Raw genomic sequence first — 17051 nt, forward strand, 5'->3', positions numbered from 1 at the left:
TTTGTTGAAGCCAGATTAGGAGAACAGAGAGGCCCCGTTCTGTTTTAAATGGGTACCCTTGATAATTCCTTAGCTTAGTCTCATGTCTGTTTCCACAGAGTGCTGATCCAATTTGTAAGTTTATTTGTTTAGGACAGGGACCATGCCGCTGAGTTCACTATTGACTCCCCACCCCTAGAACGTTAACAAGTTACCAGAAAATATTTCTTGGTGGGGGCGGGGGGCAGAGAAGAAGAGAGTGGAAGAGGGAAGAGGGAAGGAGGGAGGGAGGGAGGGAGAAAGACTAATTGAATTAGATTAGAAGCATAAAGCAAAGTAAGCCACTGGCCAAAAAAAAAGACATGTTGAGATCAATGCCATGGGCTGTGTGAGCTGCAGTTTCTCTTCCTGCCACCAACCACCCTCCCTGGCAGGGCTCAGGCACCTTGCTCCAGGTCTCATCAGCCTTGCTCCCAACGATTATTTATTCCCTCCTCTCATGAAAGTGGTCCAGGAAATGAATAAGGTGTCTGGACAGCAATGAAAACAATACTCTTCTGCAGGTGTACCATGGTATGTGGTTTTCAAAGTGTCTTTCTATCTTTGATCTCAAATTCTTGCCAGTCCAGTCTATCTCACAAGGTTGTTTCATCATTATTACACCCCCACCCCGTTTTTTCCAGAGAGAATGGTCTCCGTGGAATTCAATGCTGGCTCAAGGTCACAGAGCCAGGATATGGCTGAGCTAAGAAGACTTCAACTCAGGTCCTGGGTTATGTGGTTGAGCTGCTTTTAATGTTTCTCAGAAGCTTAATAGGTTACCTTTCCCAAGGGTGTTTGTATTTTAAACGGGAATTAAACAGAGAGGAAAATGTATAATCCAAATGAATGAATTGCGAATAGCAAAATGTCCCATACAAAAGCATGTGTACAGGAAAGACTGGCACTGGGGCCAGAGGGAAGAGGTCGTCCTAGAAGATTCTTGGCACACAAGCTATCAGGGTCAAACAGATCTGGGTTCAAATCCCTTCCGTTCCATCCACTAACCCAGTGGTCTGGTGCCAGTGGTTTCCATTTTCAGAGTCTCTTTCCTTATCTATGAAGTGGGGATGATAATCCCACCTCAAAAGAGTGGCATGAGACTGGCATGCATAGAAATTGGCACATAGTGGGATATCCGCAAAGATTAGCAGCCTTACATGCAGGATCAGAGGAGTGGGGCCCAATGCAGTTGGCCTCCGCAGGAATCAGGGTGCTGGATGGAGCTGGCCCTCACCCCCCAGCTCCACAGGGAAGGGATGGGGAAGATAGGAGATGGAGAACCCAGAGTTACTGCTCCAGGCCCATCTCTGTGCCCAGTGCTGGGCTGGACTCACCAGCCCCCATGCTAATTGCTCAGCCATTAGGATCAAGCCAGGGCTTTCTGCTTTATAGGAAGGGCCAGGGTACCTACAGCTACGCTGCAGCCCTCATCTTTTCCGTGTCTTCCCCCACCTCCTCCTAGAAGATTTATGGAAAGATTAAGGGGCCTTTTTTTTCAATATCTATTAATATTCATGGCAGTCTTCACAGCCATCTGCTTTTAACGATTTTGTTTGCAAAGACCTGAGATTAAAATATGGCCTGCTAGTGCTCTGAAGCATCTGAACTGAAGGCGATAAAACAAAGGCCTTTTCAGGAGCTCCAAGCTGGCCTGTCACTCTACCTGCAGCGGGGGAGACTAATGACTAGAGGGAGGGAGGGGCGGCTGACGGGCACTCAGACCTGGCTGAGATTGGATCCAGGGCCAGTGCTCCCCCTCAGGCCTGGCAGGGTTCACTATGGGGGTGAGGGATGAAGAGCCCCAGCTCCCTCCTGCACAGGGCCCTGAGAAGGAGAGGGCTTAGCTAGGGCAGGAGAAAGATGATGGCTAGAGCATCCAGGAGACTTTGAGGACTCCTAAACCCTAGGATCAGCATCTGGGGGCGGGGGAGCAGGGTGGCTATCCACACTGGGAATGTCCAGGGGTCCAGAGAGGGCTGGGGGAGCCCCTCGCTGTGATGCTTTGTCCCAGACCCATCGGAGTCACACTGCACCTCCTCTATACGTCAGTGCAACGCAATCAAAGCCCGTGTCTCTGTCTGGACTTCACAGTCAGTCACTTCAGTCTAACTCAGTCTTGTATGGAACCTCTATTTGCCCACTAATATGGGGTGCCCATGGCCAAGCTGGTGTCCTTCTCTTGGCTTCCTCCTGGAGAGGAGTTTCCATGAGGTGACTGCCAGGAGGTGGCCTGGTGACAAGATGGGGGACCAGCGGTGGGACCCGGGCCAGAATGTGTGGCAATGAAAATTGTGCCCTGCACAACTCCTGGGGGTGCCTTTCCCAGCCTCTGCAGTGGTCCTGAGCAGGCCTCGGGGACCCCATCCTGAGCAGCCCTAGGGCTTTCTTCTCTGTATGTCAAAGCTCTACTCACAGCTCACTGGACTGAAGGCACCTGCTGCTTGGGGATGTTTGAGAGTCAGCAGAATTCAGGTCACCTCTGTCATCAGACAGGTGCCTCTCCCTTCCGGCTCCTACAGTTCTGGGCTCCATGCTTCCAAAACATCCCCAGCGAGGCCAAGTCCTGGTTCCTGGGCATGCAGGTAGACAGAGATGATGGGTTTCCACATGCCTCCTCAGCCCCCTCCCCATGCCAACAGGGTCACCTCCTAATCTAACCCTCAACCTTCCAGTCCCAGGCTCCCACCCTCTGGGCATGGAAAGTCACCATCTTTGGCCACCAACTTGTCTCTGTGAGCCAAGACCTGCCCCACAAGTGCCAGGAAGCACCCCTGCTGCTCCTCACAGGTGAGGAACTCTTCACAACAGGACTTCCCCAGGGAACAGGGTCTGTTCTTCATTTCACAGGTCTGGGAAATCCTCCTTGCATTCCCATTCCTGGCCAGCCTGCTTGTGGTTCTAGAGCAGACCAGCCTTCCTAAAACACCACGGATTCCACCTGCCCTGGCCTCCCGATAGGAGTGCTGCCTTCTGCCAGCCCTCAAGGCCAGAGCGAGCGAGAGGTGGCTTCCAGAAAGAAGCAAGGGCACCCGCTCCTCTGAGCCCCACTCAGTCTAGGTGGTGGCAAGCTGAGGTGGGCACCACTTCCAGCATTGGGAAGGAAGGGAGCAAAGAGTTGTGAAGAGAAAACCAGAGGTGACAGATGGGACTCCCCTGGAACCACCCAGAGGTGAGCCTTGGCTTGAGAGCAGCCAGCACTGGTCTAGCTGCTCCTGATGGCCCACTGCCTGTACCTCCCTGGGCCCTGGAGACAACTGTGGCGCCTTCCTGGACCTCCCTGCTTCTGCTGAGGCCACTTGGGATGGGTCTCTGTTTCTAGAAGCTCAAGAAAACCGAGATAGAGGCTTCCAAATATCCACTCCCAGGCCCTTGTTTCTCTGTGACTGTGAGACCCACCCTCTGCCCACCCTAAGCCTGCTTTTGGGATTGGGCTATGCCACCTCCTGGCCAAAGGACTAGCCAGTCCTCACTGCCACCTCCCCAAACAGAAGGCCACCTCTTCCCTGCCCGGTGCCTGGAGACACCAGCATCTCTTCTGATACAATGTCTGTCCTCCAGGGCCCCCTACTCTCCCAGGAGGGCTGGGGTCAGGAGCAAGCAGAATGCCAGCTTCCTGGTCTGTCTTTGTGTGTGTGCATGCTAAGTGGCTTCAGTCGTGTCTGATTCTATGTGACCCTATGGACTGTAGCCCGCCAGGCTCCTCTGTCCATGAGATTCTCCAGGCAAGAATACCAGAGTGGGTTATCATTACCTTGTCCAGGGGATCTTACCAACCCAGGAATCAAACCCGCGTCTATTATGTCTCTAGCATTGGTGGCAGGTTTTTTACCACTAGGGCCACCTGGGAAGCCCTTGTCTTTCTGACTCAGGTTTAAATCCCCTGAGGCTCCTGGCATCGGGCTTAACACTCACTAGACTTTTCTCCAAAAATGTTTCCTCTTTTTGCCTTGAAATGAGTCTGCTGCTCCTAGTGTACACCTCTTTAGTGCCCCAAAGTGTTGGTTTACCCTCGAGAAGATGCTAGGATAATATCACCAGATGGGTCCTTGGAGAACATGTTCAACACTCCCATTTTATAGCTGCAGAGACTAAGGCCAAACCAGATTCCAGTCAGCTGACTCCAGCCCCACCAGGGCCATGACCAGCCCATCCCTCTGCCCCCAAGGCACCCCCTCCAGACCACACAGGAGCACACATCACAGACCAGGGCGCTTGGAGGTCTATTTTGGCAGTTTCTGGCGTAGTCACGTCTCTGCCAACCTACTGCCCGGTAATTAAGGAGTTAAGAGGCACTGCAGAGATTTGGAATTGGACCTAACATGTCTATTTACATACCTTATTTGAGAGACCAGAGTAAAAAAAGATTGTGTGTGTGTGTGTGTGTAACTAAGCATGTGAGCAGGTGTGTTCACGTGTGACCATATATGAGTGAGGGTTTGCGTGTGTGTGGAAGCGCGTGTGTGTGTGGTAGGAGGCTGAATTGTTAGCTCTGTCACAGCCTCCTCTCTGGTCCCCCTACCCTCAAGCCCACCCTGGCAGGCCCACCTGCATCCTGCTTGTCCCCGGTCTTCATCTGTTCTGATGACATGAGCCAGCTGCAGCCTCAGCTTCTACAGGGAAACCCACCCCTTGAGAATGAAACACAGAGCCTGACACCATCAGGACCTGTCTACCTTTCCAGAATCTTCTCCCACCCAAGCCTCACACTACCCTCCGGTCACACCAAACGTGCAGCATTCAAGGGACATGCGTGCCCCACCATGCCTCCAAACCTCTTCCCATGTTGTCTTCTGTGCCTGGGCTGTGTTCTCCCTCTTTTCTTCCAAGCTGCAAGGCCCCACACTCAAATATCACCTCCTCCATGAAGCCTCCCCTAAATGCCAGGCCACTCCCCCACAGGCAGAGTCAGCCACTCTACGTGACCCTAAATGACCCTTAACAGCATTTGGGGGACACTTTACCTCTATTACTGTATAGAGTTCTCACCGGGCCCTGAACAGGATGTTCTATGCTTATCCCCAGTTTACAGGTGAGGACACTGCAGAACAGAGAGGTTGAATGACTTGCCTGAGGTCACACAGCTCTAACACTAGAGTACCAGGATTCAAACCAGCCAGTCCGGCCCCAGAGCCTGAGCTCTTACGCCCTCCACCACTCTGTCTCCACACACCCACCTCACTCAGGACGTCAGCACAGTGTGACGTGAGCACAAAGGGAGGAAGGGCTATGGTCCACCAGCCTGTCTTCCTTGCTGCCCGGAGCAGAGTTCTTACACACCTGTTTCCCAGCACCTGGTACAGAGCGCACCTGGCACAGTGTGGGGTGTGGAAGGGTTCTGAACAATCAGATGAAGGAAGGAACGCTTGCCTATATGTGTGTGTGAGAGAGACATGTGTACAAGAGGGTGTGCATGGACAGGAGGCTGTGAAAGAGCGTGGTTGTGAGGCTATGAATGGGGGTGAGTTTGAGGGTGTGTCATGGGGATTGAGTGTGAATATTTGTGACAGTGCTGTAGGGTGATGTGTGGAGTGTGTGCTGTGTGTTAGTGTATATGAGGGTGGAGGGGATGGGGTGCTTGTGTGTGTGTGTGAGAGAGAGGGGGGCTGTGTGAGGGACCATGAGAGCAGCGTGGACAGCACGGACGGCCTGTGAAGAAGCCTGTGCCCTGGCCATCCTCACACATCCTCCAGACCGGGCACGGGTGGGTGGAGGCCCGTCGTGCCTGCATGAATAGTTAAAGCCCTTAAACTGTGCCGCTTCATCATTGATATTTTCACAAAGTTGTCACAGAGAAATATCATTTTTCTTCCTCCTTTATTTCATTTTCTTTGGGATATAGTAATTAACAAAAGCCGTTAGATGCCAGCATAACTGTTTCTTTTGAAGTTTCTACATGGCTGTCACCCAGAAGATAAAGGCAGATTATTCAATCTTGACATTATAATTGTGGATGCCAGATAAAAGCCTGGATTAGACACTTCACAGCCCCACTCAGAAGAGAGAGTGAGATCACGGGCGGTGGGAGGGCTTGCAGGAGGGGCACCCCAGCAGAGGAGGCAGGGCAGCTTGCCACGTGGCTGGCTTCTTTTCATTTTGAGTTGGATGGTACCCAAATCGCACCATGTCAGGTAGAAAGGGAGCATATTCAACACAGAGGTGCAACAATCCAGAAGTCGGGGGCAAAGCCCGGAGTAGCCTTGCCTGGCAGGATGCTCCTCGCCTGCCAGCCTGGACGCCCAGCTCCTGGAAGGCGGGGCCGGGGTCATCTCAGGGAGGGTGTCTCCAGCCCTGGCACTGAGTGTGGAACACGGCAGGCACGGGACATGCACCTCCTGATGTAAGGCCCCCAGGTTCTAGACCTGACTTGCATACCCTCCCCATGGCCTGGGCTCTGAAGAAGGCAGGAGAAGCAAGGGTGTGGGAAAGTCATCTGCCTGCTTAGAGCCCACCTGAGGCCCTCACCAGTAACCCAAGAACAGTGCCATCTCATTGCCAGGAGGGGGCGCCAGCTAGGGAGAAAGGCTGGGCAGGGCAGAGCCCAGAGGCCCCAGAATGCAGAGGGTGGCTCTTCAGTGGAGGCGCAAGGGCCAGTATCCAGATGCCCACACTTAAGTCTGGACGCTTCTAAAGTACAGGGGCCAATGTTATGTGATTTTCTCTGTCAATCCTAAACCATGTCACGACCTTGGAATTCAGCATCTCCAAACTGGGGTTCTCCATACTTCATCCAGTCCAGACAAGTCATCGCTGTGTTAAGTAATGATAATGATAGGAAAAGACCCTGATGCTGGGAAAGATAGAAGGCAGGAGGAGAAGGGGACAACAGAGGACGAGATAGTTGGATGGCATCACCTTCTCAATGGACATGAGTTTGAGCAAGCTCCGGGAGATAGTGAAGGACAAGGAAGCCTCACGTGCTGCAGTCCATGGGGTTGCAAAGAGTCGGACATGACTGAGAGATTGAACAACCACAACAACAAATAATAATAATAATAATGCTATAATTTTTAAATGTATCAGTCAGGGTCCAGCCAAGAACCTATCAACCACCCTAGGTATTTAAAGCAGAGGAAATTTAACTTAAGACTGGTTACACAGGAGATGAAAGATCAACAGGACAGCAGGCTGGAGGAAAGAAGGCAGGAGTTGGGTAACCAGAGCCCAGGGGCTGTGATGACCTGGCCAACCTGGAACCCTGATGGGTCACAGAGACAGGAGCACTGCCAGAGATGATGCCCAAGGCAGAGATGGGGAATGAGACACCCTGTGCTCCTATCTCCTGCCCTCTCCCCTTCTTACCACCATCCAGAGCCTCTTGTTGACTCAACACAACCCACCCAGGAGCCTGGAAGGGCCAGACCCCCATGATACAGAGCAAAACAGAAGAAAGGCAAGGAGGGGATCTGAGGGCAAATGAACCAAGGGCCAGTACCCTGACCAACATTTTTAAATCTTGAGCTGGATTTCCAGCTTCTCGTGAAAAAGAACAATTTTGGGTCTGCACTCCCAGATGCAACAAACATCCAGGGGCAATAGAGGCTGTCCCCTTCAGAAGGAGCATCCTCTCCTCCAGGTTTTCACCATTCCCACCAAGCCTGCCTTATTTGTTTGTGGTACCTGGAGGTTCTTCCCTTCGCAAGTCCTTTACTAAATCAGTGTTCCCATTTCTCAGAGAGAGAAACTGAGGCCCAACCAAAGAGAAGTGACTTACCCAAGGTTACATAGCAGATCAAGAGCAGAGGCAAAACCAGAACTTAGAGGCCCTGGATAACATTTCCTAAGCGCTGGATTGATGAGCAAGGAGTGGAAAGTGTTGGTGAAGCGATCATGTATGTCAGTGCAGAAACAAGTGGTCCTTTACTGGACCAGTAAAACAGTGGCTCAGGTGCTCATGGTCCCCTGGCCAGTAAACTTTGTCAGGAGGACAGCAGGAGAGATGCCAGTGAGGGTGACCAGGACAGGACCTGGGCGGCCAAGGCTGCTCTGAGCCTGGCTCTGCCACTCAACTGTTATGTGACCACAGTGAAGTCGTTCTTGGAGCTCTAACCATGAGGAAGAAGGAACACATGCCCTCCTGGAGCCTTCCCCACTCCATCAGGCTGGGACACAATTTCCTGGACACAGGTGAGAGGAAAGCATCCTGCTAGAGAAGCCAGCAGAGTGCAGGAGGGTCCTTAAAAAGGAAGGTCGAGGGGAGACACTGGGAAACATAAATCTGCTGGCACGGCTCTCTCAGAAAGGGTTTTAATTAATTGTTTTTATACGACATAAGAGCAACTCATTACTGAACAGCTTTGATTTGTGACACCTGCATTATAGATGATTTTTAAATTAACATTTCCCCAATAAAAGGTGTCAGTAGAGAGCTGAGGGTGCCCAGAGAAGTATAAAAGGATAATAATATGAAAATACAAATAAACACCAGCCCAGCCTAACAAAGAGGGCTGCTTAATCAATTTTACAATTAATTAAGGCTGCCTGGGGTAGCTGGAGCCTGGGAGGAACTTGGAGGTACTGGGTTGAGGGGCAGGCATCAGATGCTAGGAAGAGGGGAAAGGTTTGAGGCTTAAGAGAGAAACACACAGAGAATGAAAGATGCTGCCAGGCTTCCCCTTAAGGAGAGAGAAATACTCCTCCTGAGCATTCTTTCTCCCTTTGTTCTCCTGGATTTATCATCTATTCCTTCCGTAAGTGTTTATAGAGCCCCTATTCCCTGTTCCAGGCTGAGTGATGAGCCCAGGCAAAGACTCCAAGGTGAGAGAGTGCTAGTGTCTCCTTGGAGATGCTCAGAGCCCGTGGGTCTGATCCAGAGAGTCCAGGGCACAGCAGCTGAGCAAACTGGAAAGGCAGGCAGAGGCTAGACTATAGAAGCCTCTGGAAAATATCAATTACATTTGGATTTGTTTTCAGATGCCCTTTGAAGAGTTTCAGGTATAAGAGACACAGGCTAAGATTTCCATCTTAGGTAGACACCAGTGAGTACTGCACTAGAAGGGTGGAGAGAGGAAAAACAAGTCACCCAAAATAAGTCATCCAGAAAAAGACAAACACTGTATGATATCACCTACATGTGGAATCTAAAACATACAGCAAACTAGTGAACATAACAAAAAAGCAGCAGACTCATAGATAGAGAGAAAAATGAGTAGTTATCAGTGGGGAGAGGGAAGCATGGAGGGGCAATATAGGGATAGGGGAGTGAGGAGTACAAACTATTAGGTATAAAATAAGCTACAAGGATCTTTTATACTTTGGCCACCTGATGCTAAGAGCCAACTCATTAGAAAAGACCCTGATGCTGGGGAAGATTGAAGGCAGGAGGATAAGGGGACGACAGAGGACGAGATGGTTGGATGGCATCACTGAGTCAATGGACATGAGTCTGAGCAAGCTCTGGGAGATGGTAAAGGACAGGGAAGCCTGGCGTGCTGCAGTCCATGGGATCGCAAAGAGTCAGACATGACTGAGTGACTGAACAACAACAACAATCTATTGTACACCACAAGGAATATAGTCAATATTTTATAATAACTGTAAATGGAGTATAACCTTTAAAAACTATGAATCACTATATTGTACACCTGTAACTCTTCAGAGTTCTTTGGACTGCAAGGAGATCAAACCAGTCAATCCTAAAGGAAATCAGTCCTGAATACTCACTGGAAGGACTGATGCTGTAGCTGAAGCTCCAATACTTGGCCACCTGATGTGAAGAGCCAACTCATCGGAAAACACCCTGATACTGGGAAAGATTGAGGGCAGAAGATCCTGCACCCGAAAGCCAGAGGAATCCTTCTAAAATGAAAGCCCATCACGTATACTACTGTCCAAAAAGTTTCCAGGTCTTCCCATGCCCTCAGACCAAAGTTCAAACACTGTTACAATGCTCATTAAAGACTTGCAGAATCTAGTCCCTGCCTACCCACTGTAGCACCATGTTAACCCCCTCTCCCTCCTTGCTTTTCGGTCCAAACACAGAGGTCTCCCTTCAGGCTCTAGACTAATGTTGCTCCTCTTGTCTGTCTTCTTTCATACCCATGGTTCCTCTGCCTGGAACATTCCAGGTGTTCTGTCTTGCATCACCTCACCTTTCCATGGTCTGGCCACCTTCAGCTCCATATCTCAGGCTTCAAGCTAATCAAATACTTCTGCAATTGTTTGCTGAATTGAGTAGATTCCCCCCAATTTGTAAACTCCACAAGACCAGGAACTATTTCTGCCTTGTTGGCCCCTGTTTCCCCAGCACCTGGTAGACCACATTGCCGAAAGAATTAACAGAGATGAACCAAATGATGTCACAGAATACAGTGTGCCTTATCCATACTAGAAGTTTAAATGTGCATTTAGACCAACATGAACCAGCATCCTCAGCTTATCAGCATACCTCTCATTGGTCAGTTTGCACCCTCACATATGCCCAGATGAGGCTGCTCCCCCAGGATAGGCATTGGTTGTGTGATGAGAAGAGAGGATGGACCTCCACTTGAGGTGTTGATTGCCTGCTTCCGTGAAGACAGTGGGGGTCATGAAGCCAACAGTATGTCCACATGGTCTATGAACCACCTGGTTTCTGTCATCTCCATATTTTCCCAGGCTCCAAGAGGACATAGCTATCAACATGGGCACCTGGCTGAAGGATTTGGGTGTTTAGCTCCCCTCTGCCTGGTAGGAATAGATGAGTCCTTCCAGACTGGCCCCATAACTGAGCATCTGCAGCTCGCAATTCCATGCTGGACCCATTCACAGAGTTCAGGGGTAGTGTCAGGGTTTCAGGGTTAGGGTCAGGGTTACAGAAGTGGTTATAGGGAGTCTGCCACCATCAAATCAGCAAGTAGGGGGAAAGACTGGGGTGGAGGTCAAGGTCAAACACTCAGGTCCTTCAGAAAGGGTGAGATGGTCTGTGTCTGGAGGAATCTAGGAGGGCTTCTTGGAGGAGGTGGGCTTGAGCTGCACCAGGAAGGACAGGAAGGATCTGAGATAAGGAGGGTCCTGATCAAGTTGCTGCTTCCTTCATCTTCAGAACCTCTCACCAGGAGGAAGCACCTCTGAAGGCTAGCTTTCTCCTCCTCATAAGTCCACTGGCAACACAATTACTGATTGTTGGGATGGGAATGGACCACAATCCAACCAATCCATTTTATAAATAGGGAACCTGAGGCCCAGAGAGAAAAGCAAAAATCACCCTTTGCATTTGAACAAATGCATCCTTTGTTGTGGAAATGGACTTCTTGCAACACATCTGCACAACAGGCATTATTCTCTTCATTTAACAGATGAGGGGGCTGAGGCCCTGAGGGGTCACAAGGGTAGCAGATGTCACATGGGATCTGATAGAACCAGGACTCAAACCCAGGCTGGTCTGAGTCCACACCTAACACCCTTGGGTGAATGTTTCTGTCTTTGATTCTAATTTTTCCAAGGCACAGAAAGGATAACTGGCAGTTGATATCAAAAATATATGTAGCTATTTTGATTGACGGTATAAGCTCAGTGATGGACAAACACAGCATGATTCTATTTTTCTCAGTAACTGCTGTCAGCTTTGCCCTGCAAGCCCCAACTCCACAAGCTGGTGGCTGAGGGAGGCAACGGAGGGATGGAAGAAAACAAACTTGCCAAATAATAGTCTCTTCAACCTTCTGATGATTTTCCTGGTCCCATTTAATATTTGCAGCAGTCACTTTCTAATGATTAAGGAGCATCATTGTCCAGTTCAAAGCTACCTCCTGTGTAGCTTCCATCAGCCCCACTAGCGGGGATGGCACTGTCCTGGTTGTAAGTGACTGGCTGCCCCTTGGTAGGGGACTGCATCCTACCCTACAGTATCCTGTCTAACTCTAGCCATTGGTGTCCTCACTCCAGCTGGCCTCTAGCATGAGGGGAGGCCAGGTGACAGGTCCTTACAGTTACAGTGACACTGTAACCCTATCCACAACCTCTGACATCAGGGACCTCCCAGGGCATGGCTGCCCCTGCTCCTTGTTCCTGGCAAGTCTGGGCAGAGGAGCATGGCTGTTTCCACCCAGCAAATTCTACTCTTCTCTTTATACAGAGAAGGTGGTAGAGGACACCTTGCTTCTGCTAAAATGCCCTTCTCTTAGCAAAGCCTGGAGTGGATATTGTGGTGAGGACTGCTCACTCTCCACCAAAATTCAACCTGCCCTGACAAAAAAACATGATCAGGCCAAGGTCACCATCCAGACCAGGAGTCTGCACACTCTCCTCCACCTGGCCAGATCAGACCACTGCCTATTTCTGAATGACCCATGGACTAAGAACGGTTTTTACATTTCTAAATGGTTGAAAAAAGAAAAAAGTATTCATGCCATGCAATTTATATGAAATTGGAATTTCAATATCCATGAATAAAGCTTTATTGGGATATAGCCATGCCCATTATTTGAGTATTGCCTATGGCTGTTTTCAAGATACAATGGCAGAGTCAGGTAACTGCAGCGCAGATAAACAGCCCACAAAGCTGGAAATATTTCCTACCTGGCCCTTGCAGAAAGCATTTGATGACTCTAGATCAAGATTTCCTTTCCCAGCCTCCCTTGCAGGTAGGTGGGGCACATGCTAAGTTCTCACCAGTAGAAGTGGACTGAAAGTACTGGAAGATATCAGAGGTGCCCCTCCATGCTCATTTCCACTTCTGGCTGGAGCTAGGCATGGCAGCCCCCATCACGGAGACCACCAGAAGGCACACAGGGAAGGAGGGGCAATGGCTCAGAGCACCCCAGTCCCTGAATGACTGTAAGTCAGAACTGCCCCGCCAACCTGGCTATTTACCTTAAATCATAAGGTGAAAAAGACAGGAACTTCAATCCTCTCTATGCCATTGCATTATTATGATAGAGCAGTACATCCTCACCCTGACTAGTATGGATGTTTATCTGCAGCTGGGCACTGTCTCCAGAGACCTTCACTTATAAGTCCCAGTCATGTCATTTTAGGATATTGTTCTTGTACAGGAGGAGATGTATACCATAGATGGGGTTGTGCCCCTCCTTGAATCAGCAGAGCCCTGTAAACCTGATAAGAGTATTGTTCCTATTAGAGTTCTCTTGTTTAAAAGGAAAAGAGGGGCACTAGCTAAATGAGAGCAACTCAAGGAGAGAAACTAGTTCAATATAAAGCAGATTCTCAACAGGATCCCCAAACAGAAGGCCAAGACATGGGAACCAGCAATTGTGATGCATGCCTCCAAGACCAGGGCTGTCCATGCACTTCTCTGCTCTCCTTCTTGGCCAGCCAGCTCCCTCCAGCCACTCACAGCTGGTGACCATCATTGGCACCCAGTCCTAAGTCTAGCTCATCAGCTCTTCCCCCTTCCAGGCTCAGACTCTTCCCGATGCCTTTCCCAGTTAGGAGTCAGATTGGCCCATCTTAGGCTTTTGAATCAGAATACCCAAAGCATAGAGTGTGGGGAAGCCTCTGCTTCAAGTGCCCACCTTGGATCTATCAGCTGAAGTCTGGAGGATGCAGAAACATGACATAAACACAGCTGCCACCCACGCAGCAAGCACTGGGAGACAGGGGTTTCTCTTAGCCAGGAAATCAACCCCTCTAAGGGGCTGAGAAGTTCCACAGCTAAGAACTTGGGCTCAGGGCTAGAGGGCTCGGTTCAGCCCCACCTCCTTCTTGTGTGACCAGAGGCAAGTTTAGTACATTCATTTTCACCTCTATGAAATAGGAATCATAATTAAATCACCTGCCTCACGGGGTTCTCAAGATGATAAAAATAAATTAATCCATGTAAAGCACTTAGAACAGTACCCCCTGACACATAGTAAGCTTAGAGGGAAGGTGAGTGAGTGGGATTATCATTAACATTATCTCTTAAACAAGAAGAAAATAGTCAAAACTCTATTCCTTGCTGTAAAACTTCTCAGTGTGTTCTCAGTGAGTGATTCCAGACAGCTTGAGGAAAGCACAACTGGGCCACAGGTGCACTTTCCTAAGGAGCCCAGAGTACATGGCCGCCATCTACTAAGGACTCACTCGCTCGCTCTATGCCCAGCCTGTGCTCGGCCCTGTACATTAGCCCACTTCATCCAGCGAGGAGGACATCCCCAGAGGGTCAAGAAGTTGCCCAAATGCACGTACTTCAGGCTTAATTCCACTCAGTGTGTATTTCCATCAGCATGGATATCCCAAAGGGGCCACTGCAGGCCAATTGCCGAGTTGTGCCCGTTTGGAGATAAGCCTGCCAACGGCAGAGACAGGGGTTCCAGGAGCAAGAAGATGGAAGGTGGAATGATGCGGACAAAATATGAGGAGGCCCAGAATTGGGAAAGGAAAAGCAGCACCACCTTGAGGAGAGTGCATCAGGTTTGGGGGTGGGGGTCGACAGGGGACATGGTTATCTGCATGGCCCGACCTCCCCCATAAAGCTATCCAAATGCATGCAGCAGAGTCCCCCTTCAGTAAACAGAGACCTGGCCTGGAGCAAAGCCGGCAGCCCGGGTTGCCTGTCCCAGCTCTGCCTCCCCGTCTCTCTGTGACCTTGATGGTGACACCCCTCTCCCAGCCACGGTAGTCGTATATGTGACCAGATGACTCTAAGGCCCTCCTGACTCTGGTCCCACTATTTGGTCCCACTGTTTGGTGATTCTCTAGTTTTTGTTGTGTTCTTAGAGGCAAGCCCTGAGCACAGGCCACCCCATGACTTCCATCCCAATGTGGGACTATGGACGTTCACTTCCCAGTTTATTGTGTGCTTAGGAATCATGGAAAAAAAGTAAAACTATTATCCTCAAAACCCCAGCAGGTCTCTTAATGACTACTCCACTAATTAGTAGCAGCTGTTAATGAAGTGTGCAGGTACAAGCCTAGCCTCATCAATTAATCCATACATGCTCCTGGGCTGCTGTAATATTTAAAGGGGAAATCAATACTTGGCAGCTGGGCCTGGGGAGGTCGGTCACATGGGTAGGGAAGGTGTAGCATTGTAAGGAACTTGTAACTAAAATAGCTTGTGCCTGGAGCATAGTGCAGGGTAACAGAAACCAGGACAGCCCTTAAGGGGCACAGGAATCCAGGCATGCCTGTAGAACAGGGGCAGAGGGGACTGAGTGGGCAGGTCAGCTGGCACCTGCTCCACAGGTAGAGAGCTCCAGCCAGGCCAGCAGGGGCACACAGAGGTAACATCCCTCTCCAAATTGTTATCTCATAAAATCCTCTTATTCCTGCAGGCTAGGGAGTCTGGGAGGCTAGGAGTCCTACTATCACCTCCTCTTGGCAGATATAGGGATCAAGGCTCCAAATGAAACATGGTCTTGTCCAAAGTTGCAAAGCAAGTGAGAGTAACAATCACTTTTCTGACCAACGCTGTGCCAAACACCCTACACACATCTTTTCCTTTAAGCCTTATGTGTCTATGAGACAAGAAATGCTATTGCACCACTTTGGAGATGGAAGTACTGAAGGTTTCAGAATTTAAAACACCTGCCTAACAAAGCTGGTCTTTGGCAAGGAGGGTGTTCAAACCCAGGCAATCTGATTTCAGAGCTCATACACTTAGCACACATGGACTCCTGAGCAGCAATAAGCCTTCAGCCCTATAGAACAAGATCCAACTCCCTTGCATAATTCACAACATCTTGAACTCTGGCCCTCTACACTAGTTTCCTATTGCCACTATAACAAAGTACCACATACTGACTGGCTTAACGCAACATAAATTTACTATCTTGCAGTTCTAGAGGTCAAAAGTCTAAAATGATTTTCACTGGGTTGAAGTCAAGGTGTTGATGGGGCTACATTCTTTCTGGAGGCTCTAGGGGAGAATCTGTCCTCTTACCTTGTTCAGCATCTAGAGATGCCTGCATTCCTTGGTTCATGGCTTTTCCTTCCTGTTGAAGCCAGCAATCCAATTACTACAACCTCTGCTTCCATCACCACATCTCCCTGTCTGACTCTCTTTTTCTGCCCCTCTCTTATAAAGAACTTTGTGTTTACATGGGACCCACTCATATAAACCAAGATAATTTCCTGAATAATCCGGATAATAGAGTCACTTTTGCTACATGAAGTAACACTGTCATAGGCTCCAGAGATTAGGATGTGGACACCTTTGAAAGTTGCTCAGTCATGTCCAACTCTTTGCAATCCCATGGGCTATACAGGCCATGGAATTATCCTGGCCAGAATACTGGAGTGGGTAGCCATTCTCTTCTCCAAGGGATTTTCCCAACCCTGGGATGGAACCCAGGTCTCCCACATTGCAGGTGGATTCTTTACCAGCTGAGCCACAAGGGAAGACCAAGAATACTGGGGTGGGTGGCCCATCCCTTCTCCAGGGGATCTTCCTGACTCAGGAATCGAACCAGGGTCTCCTGCATTGCAGGCAGATTCTTTACCAACTGAGCTATCAGTGAAGCCTGATAGCTCTTTGGGGGATATTTACTCTGTATGACATAAGACATCTTTGGGGGGATATTTAATCTGTATAATATGGGCTTCCCTGGTGGCTTAGTGGTAGAAAATCCACCTGCAATGCAGGAGACGTGGGTTCAATCCCAGGGTTGGGAAGATCCCCTGGAGAAGGAAATAGCAACCCAGTCCAGTATTCTGGCCTGGGAAATCCCATGGACAGAGGAGCCTGTCAGGCTACAGTCCATGGAGTTATAACAGTCAGACATGCCTTAGCAACTAAACCACCACCCCCAATCTCTATAACATACCATCTCACTGTCTACCTCTTCACCCTCCTCAAACACCTGTATCAGTCAGCATCCAGTTGGAAAGACCAGAGGATTCTTGGTATTTCAAACAGAAGGAATTTAACATAGAGAATTAGTTCCACATGTGATAAAAGACCTGCGAAGCCAAACAGGGGCTGTTGAAGCAACCAAGAAATTAGCAAGAAGCTTTTTGTGACCTTCCGCACTCCACTGATAGAGACACACAGTTAAGGTCAGTGATCCCCTCCACCAAACTCCAGTGACCAAAGTGCCAAAGAAATGGCTGAGGTCCCTAAGCCTCTGGGTGGTCTGTGGCACGTTGCAAGTACTGAGTCCGGAGGCTTG

The 17051-nt window shown here is 49.6% G+C and overlaps 1 protein-coding gene across 3 annotated transcripts in view; it reads right to left on the minus strand.

The window, feature by feature from the left end:
• Window positions 1–17051, minus strand: part of RPS24 (ribosomal protein S24) — a 450090-nt gene that overhangs the window by 228838 nt on the left and 204201 nt on the right. The window lies entirely within an intron of this gene.

This window comes from Giraffa tippelskirchi, chromosome 2, assembly GCF_054371585.1.
Source record: "Giraffa tippelskirchi isolate mGirTip1 chromosome 2, T2T-mGirTip1v1.2.pri, whole genome shotgun sequence".
Classification (NCBI taxonomy): Eukaryota; Metazoa; Chordata; class Mammalia; order Artiodactyla; family Giraffidae; genus Giraffa; species Giraffa tippelskirchi.